The sequence below is a fragment of the Octodon degus genome, unplaced genomic scaffold (genome assembly GCF_000260255.1).
Source record: "Octodon degus isolate 3935 unplaced genomic scaffold, OctDeg1.0 scaffold00129, whole genome shotgun sequence".
Lineage (NCBI taxonomy): Eukaryota > Metazoa > Chordata > Mammalia > Rodentia > Octodontidae > Octodon > Octodon degus.
This window is the reverse complement of record NW_004524705.1, coordinates 1,322,623-1,329,895: the sequence shown is the minus strand read 5'-3', so window position 1 is coordinate 1,329,895 and position 7,273 is coordinate 1,322,623. Positions and strand designations below refer to the sequence as shown.

Sequence of the window (7,273 nt, the reverse complement as noted above, 5' to 3'; positions counted from 1 at the left end):
CCTCCCCATCCCCCGCCTCTCTCCCCCCACGTGTCTCCCCCCGCTGCAGCAGTGTGCCTCTGCCCATCATGGGGTAACAACAGTGACCCCTTGTCCCTGGGTGGGCGCCCATCACAGCCACGTGCTCACACCCCAGAAGAAGTGGCCACCACCCTGCTTGCTGGGGACTTTCAGAAAAGGACGGGAAGGCCGTTGCTTGGGTCTGGCAGTGAAACAAAGCAAGCAGGACGCTGTCCCGTTCAAGCCTGGAAAGCAGCTGCACCCTAGAGCGTGGATCAGGCGTCCACTCCCCAAGAGGCAGGCAGCCTTGCGAGCCGGCCCACGCTCGCACTTCGAGGTCGTTAGACAGACAACCCAGGACCATATCCCACTGCCTCCCAGGACCGAGACAGATCACAGGTTCTTTCTGGCGGCTGTGCTCTATACCACTGACAGCAAAGGGGATTCTGCCTACGCAGGGAACAGACAGAGATTTATTGGGTGAGTAATTTCTCTCATACAAGCTTTATTTATCATTGCCACAAACTGAAAGTGAATCAAATGCTTTTTAACGGGTGTGAAGGCAAGCAGCTCCAGTTCATCTATACAATGGAATAGTACTCAGCCATGAACAGGAACAAACCCTCCACAAGCCTACCAATATTGAAACAGTGACAGAGCAGAGATCTGTGGTTTTCCAGGGTCAGGGAAGGGGTGAAAGCAGAGCAGTGGGGTGTGGGTGTGTGTGGGTGTGGGTATGTGTGCGTGCACGTGCTTAGCCTCAGTGGAGGCTGATATGGAGAAAGCCAGGCCTGTGGCTCTGTGGGGACCGAGCCATGGCTGCACCAGACAGCAGGTGGCTGATTGTGGACCCTGCTTCTCCTCGCTGTGGGCTTAACGGAAAACCCCTGAAGGCCCATCCAGAGGGCAGGGCAGGAGATGCTGTGCAGCGAAATGTGAGCTGAGGCCCCACCCTCGGGAAACAGGCGGGTAAGGAGCAAGAGAGGGCCATGTGCTTCCCTAGTAGGTCCTGGCCTTCAGGAAGAATGTGATGGCGGATGCCTGGGCACTGCCTCCCAGGAGGATAAAATCTTATGTTTCGAGGTAACAGCCACCAAGGCCAGACCAAGGGCAGTGGTTTCTTCTGGCCCCAAATTGGCCACCTGTGAGCCAGCCAGGTGGCTTGTCTTCACGCTGGCTGAAAGGGCAGGAACAAGGGCGGGAACAAGGGACAGGGTGCTGCCGAACATCAAAGGCACAAGAAACTACACGGTCCATCACTCCCAAAGCTGAGTTTCTGAGCCTGACCGCACCCAGGGACATGGCCTGGGGTGGGGCTGGGCAGCCAGGCCATGGGGTGGGGCGGGGGGACAAGTGGCCCAGCTGCTCACGGAGGCCTGCACACAGGGACCCTGAGGCTGCTGGGATGAGCGACCTGACCAAGACTGCCTTAGAGGAGCTCGCAGCCCGAGTGACCAGGAGACACAGTGCCCGACCACGGTGGCTCTGAGGGAGCTAGGGACAGAACAGCCCTCTGCTGGCCCTGCCCACAGTGGCGGCTCCACGCCCACTCTGTCCAGGGAGCTGGAGTTCTCTGGCTTGAGTCAGGGGAGCACAGCCTGGGAAACTGGGCCGCTTAGAAGACCCCGTTGCAAGATAAAAATATAAAGGATGCAGCTCAGAGTACGGGCGCGGAGGTCAAGCCCCAGCACTGTGCAAAAACAAAACCAAACCACTTCAGGTCAGTGCCTGTACTAGCCTCTACCGGAGACAGTCTTCAAGGACGCTGTTTCTGTCTGCACAGCCCGATCCAGGCCACGGCCGAGTGGAACCCAGTGTCCAGGCCCTGGGGACGGGGACATCATCACCTAGGCCCTGTGTTCACCCAAGGGCTTGGGGAAGCCACCAGCAGCACTGATAGCGCTGCTTCTGCGAGCCTAGTGAGCGAGCTTCCGCCCAGACCCAGCTGTACACAAGAGCCCGGGTCAGCACCCGGAAGGGGAGACGCCGCGCCACCCGCTCGATGCGCGCGCCCTTCCCACCTCCCTGCCTGGCAGTGTCTCCTCCTGAGTTTCCTCTCGCAAATCCACCTGCATCAGTCACCCAAAAGGTGACCCTAAGTTTCTCTCCACATGAGCCCCACTGAAGAACCAGCTGCCCCACCAGGAAGCAGACCCATCACTGGGGACACAAGGGCCATCAGATGCACGAGGATGCTGCATGTTTAAAGTTTCGTTACAGTGGAAGACACACTGCTTGAGTCCCCTCTGAGCCCCCCCCCCCCCCGCCTGGCTTAGAGTCCCCCATCCATCGCCCCGGCCGCTTCCTGCAGCAGCTCCGGAGTCCTTTCCTGAGGGTCTTCAGTTGTGCTGTCCTGGCTGCTCTGCATCCTGAATTCATTCAAAATGATTCTCTTCTGGGGTCGTTGTGAGTTTGGGGAAGAGCCAGCCGCCACATGGCGCCAAGTCTGCACAGCAAGGTGGGGAGGGCTCGGCACCAGGTCTCCGAGCTGCTGTCCTGCTGGGTGGCGCGCAGCAGCAGTCGCTGTGTTTTCTATCACACGGGCAGGCCCCGTACCACCCTCTCTCTGGGGCCGTAGAGCTGCCCTCGGATGGCTTCCCTCCCGCCTGCCTCACCGTGGACCCTGAATGCAGCCTGGGGGGCCACGTAGAGCCCCTGACAGCGCATGCTGAGCACCACAAAAGAACCATGGTGGCACTGGCCCACTGCACCTGCTCCACACCGTCTGTGGTGATCAGTTCCTTCACAACAGTGACACTGCATTTTCAAAATTACAAGTAAATTGCTCCAAGAAAAACAAATCCACCTTAAGCTGTCAAACAAATCTTTCTATCTGAAGCCCTGAAAAAAAAAAAAAAAAGAACACTGTACCCACGACCACCACTACCCTGAAGCAGTCAGAGGAGAAAGAGCAAGGCCTGTGGTAGGCAGATTCCACACAGCCTTTCTCTCACGCCCCTGCCCATGTCCACTGCAGCACTGGCCCCAGGGAGGACACAGAACTACCCACAAATGCACGGGCCACGAAAGTGTGACGTATAGTCATCAGTACCATGAGCCACTGCAGTGCGTGTTGGCTTGTTGGTGACCCCAAAAGTGTGCACACACTTCAGGAAAAGAAAGCGAGGGTGCTTCTCAACAAAGGGTGTTACCCTCAAGGATGTCACGCATCACAGAAAACCCGCTACACTGCCAGCCGCAGAGAAGACCCTGGACATGCACATGCAGCCATCTCAGCGCAGGGACCAGGCCTACCCAGATGGCAGTCATGTGCTGACAAACACCTGCGAGCTGAAGATGGCCCCATGAACACCTCGTGTCACTGAGGCCCCAGGTGGTGTGCATTATCTCATGACTCGTGCTAAGTTTGATATTAAGACTTTTACCCAAGCTTTGCCTGTTCTGAAGTGTGTGTACACTCCTTAGTGTACTCCAGATCAATGCTGGGCTACTCCGCCGCCTGAAAGGGGCGCTCGCCCCACAGAGGAGCCTGGGGCCATTGCACAGGGTGAAATAAGCCGCGCAGAAAGCCGAAAGCCACAGGACCTCGCTTGTGTGCACAAAGCACAGTGGTGGCTGCCAGGCTGGAGAAGACAGGAGGAAAGGGGGACGCGATGAACCCGGTGGCCCGCCAGGGGGACAGCTCCGGAGGCACACGCAGAGGTCAGCAGCGCACATCGGAGCACGCTGCATAGCTTGAAATGGCTGGCAAGGCAGATTCTGAATGTCTGCACCACTCAAGAGCAACGAGAAGCGTGCGCAGTGACAGATTCGTTAATTAGCCTGCTTTAAGCGTGCTGTATTATAAGCATGTTCCAAAGCATCGCGCCGTGCCCCACAAACCCACGCAACTGCCACTTGTCAACAACACGTAATTTTAAGGTTCTTACATCTTACCTATAAGGACCTACTGTTAGAAAGATAAAATGAACAGGTAGGAGGTGCACGCCTCACTCTTATCGGTGTCCGCTGCAGGCTCAACGTGGATCCTCGCCCACAGGCCCTGGGCTTCCCTGGAGCGCGCCAGCTGCGGCCTGTGTGTGTCCTTAACGGAGCTCACAGCTCGCTGGCTCCTGGCCCTCGGAGGCAGCCTCCGGGGCGCAGTGCTCCCCACACTTTCTATGTTCCTACATGGTCTGAGGCATTCGCAATAGCAGACTGCTCTATAACGTATACGTGGGGTGCATGGAGACAAGGCCACCTTCCCCAATGTTGCATCGTACCTGGAAGTCCCCCATGGCCTCGAAGCTCAGAGGCGGGCTGTGGGAAGGCAGCTAGGCTATGCGGACCTACGGCTGACTTCCTGTGAGGAAGTGCAGCCTGGCTGGAGAGGCAGTCACAGGCGGCGAGGCCCGGAAGTGCGGCTCTTCCTTCCTGGCTCCTCCTCTGACCTCTGCTCCTGGCCACCGTGCTGTGAGCGGCTCTCCCCACTCGCTCCCCTCTGCCATGTCGTCCTGCCTTGAAGCTCCAAGCACAGACTGTATGAGCCAAAACAAACTTTGGTGACTGAAAGAGACAAGGATGGCAACTAGGACACCCACTAAAACCAAACCTGGAGGCCCAGTGCAGTCACACACATGGGGACGCCCTGAGTCAGGAAGGGTGCCTCACCTGCCCAGGGTGCTGGGCTCCTTCCAGCGTGGCAGGCCAGAAGCTGCAGGTCCTCCCTCTTCACCTGCTGTCCTCAGGTAAAGGACTGGATGTGCAGAGGCGGGGGAGAGAGGCAGGTCACGTTAAGGACTAGCACACAGGGTTCTGGGTAATTAAGGAGAAGCCACGCTGCTTCTGCGTATTGGTCGGTTGTTTTGCTTGTATGAGTCTGTTGTGACTATCTCTGATGGTAATATTCCTAATGCTCCCAGAGCCTTCCAGAGAGTCTGCAGTGGGGACAGGCCAGGGTTGCTGACTGATCCATCGCTACAGCAGCAGCGCAGAGACTGGAACTCAGGAGTGGTTCCAGCACGCAAGCACGCCTAAAATCCATGCCGCGCCTTCCACAACCTTTACAAACTGCAGCCGAATATTAAGCATACTTAATAGGCACAGATTTAACTTAGAATCCAGTTTAGGGAATGAGTTTAATTGCCTCCGGCTGTGGTTTTCTCCCATCGGAGGAAAAACAGAGTCTGCCTGCTGAATCTCACAAACACCCCAATCAAATTAAAGCGTGCTCACTGGAGGGTACAGAGGACAGCAACAAGTCAGAGAGCCTGTCCTCCGGGGAACCACCAGAGAACCTGTGTATCTGGTGGCTCCTGAGGCTCTGAAAGGCTGTCACGTAAAACCTGGGCAGAGAAACAAGCCACCAGGCCAAAGGGAATTTGTGCAAAGAGCACCAGGAGGCCTGGTGGCTTCAGTCACCATCCACAGCCCTTAGGTCTTGCTAAGTCCTGGCCCACGGTCCTGTGTTCTCTGGCCTTGTCACTCCAGAGGGGACAGGCACTGCTGAGGGTGCTAGGACTGGCCCCATCCTACCTAGCCTTCTCATCAGCAGAAGCAGGCCATGGGGAGGGCTCTAGCTGGTCCTGGGCACAGGCCGAGCAGAAGTGGGAGCCCACACCCCGGCCCCATCGTCCCCAGGCCAATGCCAGGCCACCAGCGCCCCTCCTGAGCCAACACAGAGCTTCTGTCTTCTCTGGCCTAAAGGAGAAAACCTCAAGCCTGCTCAGCGCAAGCCTTCGGCATCGCTTGCTTATTTCAGCCACTGGCCTTGTTTCCTTCCATTTGCCAGCCATATCCTCCTTTGTGCCGAAAGCAGAAACAAACAAAAAATCAAGTACAGTGAAAATGTGAGCTCTGATCCAGGGAAGACAGAGCACAAAGCGGAGGGAGAACAAGGTGAGCGTGTGCTCCCTCCACTGCTGACAGCAAATCCAAGGTGCTCGGTCAGCAGGGATCACGACGTCGCAGGCGAGGGCATGAGGGAGCTGTGCACTCTGAGGGCCACAGGTTCGCCCCACCTGGCGCCACTGTGTCCTCATAAGCTGGAATAACGGGTCAAAGAGAGTGATCTGACAGCGGAACAGGAGGACTCGGCGCACATCTACCTCTTGGAGGTGTCTAGAAAGGGTTCCCTGCCCTGGAGAACAAAAACAGACCGCTCTGCGGGGCCTGGAGGTGCCACGTGTAATCTCCACACTTTGGGAGGCTGAGGCAAGAGGATCTCAAGTTTGAGCCCAGCACGGGCAATTTAAGAATACCCTGCCTGAAGTTGGTTTTCATTCAAGTGTCAGGGAAGTAACTCCGTACAAAGGACCTCGTCCAATCCCTGGAATCAGCACCACCTAAGCCCCTCCCTGCAAAAAAAGAAGACCCTAAGAGCCCACGTTACCAAGATACACATAGCCTGTCACCATGACAGAGGACAACACAGGCACCATTGTCCTGTTCAGCATCCCAGCGTGCTGCATGATGGCTCACCAAAACTGGAGTAAAAGAAAATACACAGCGAGGAAGTCGGGGTCATGCAAGAGGGAAGGGCCTGCCGCTGCCGCTCCAGGCTGTGCTGCAGATCACTCACGCAGGTCACACGGGCTGCGAACCCCACACTGGGATGTTTAATCCAAAACCCTGGATTCATTATGTTACATAAGACAGACGAGAGTTGTTTCAGTTTTTATATTTTAAGTGTTAACTAAGTAAAGAAATGAAGTCCAAAGATTAATAATTAAATTCACTGAGAAATCCCTGAAGACTAAAGTTTTAAAATATTGGGCCAGATAGAACAGGGGCTTGCCTGGCAAGTGCAAGTCTTGAGTTCAATCCCCAATACTGAAAAAAAAAAAAAAAAAAAAGGACCAGAAAGCTCAGCGGACTAAGCGCCTGCTTAGGCAAGTGCAGGGACCAGGATTCGACCCTGGCACCACATGCCACGCTGGCCCCACCCCAGGGTGCCTGAGTTGGCCACCGAGTCTGGGCATGGTGGGGCATGCCTGCAATCCCAGCACTGGGGAGGCTGCAAGCAGGAGGAGCACTATGAGTCCAAGCTGCACGGTGAGACCCTGAGCCAAATACATTTTCAAAACATTTAAATAATAATCAAGTGATTATAAATATCCAACTGGTATGCTCATGAAGTGACAAATATATCTTATAAAAACCTTAATTAATGTGCTCAGCATGCACATTTAGAGTCCCTAAATTAGTAAGATAAAACCAAGTATCCCAACGGAAATGTGGGGAAAGAGCAGAATATTCACCATCCATGAACACAAAGCAAAAAAATTAAACAAACATCTGAAAATATGAAAAATTAAGACTGGACCTGGTGGCA

At 55.3% G+C, this 7,273-nt stretch overlaps 1 protein-coding gene across 1 annotated transcript in view; it reads right to left on the bottom strand.

The window, feature by feature from the left end:
- Rasgrf2 (Ras protein specific guanine nucleotide releasing factor 2) overlaps positions 1-7,273 on the bottom strand; it is a 181,240-nt gene that overhangs the window by 133,344 nt on the left and 40,623 nt on the right. The gene's annotated exons all lie outside the window — the stretch shown is intronic.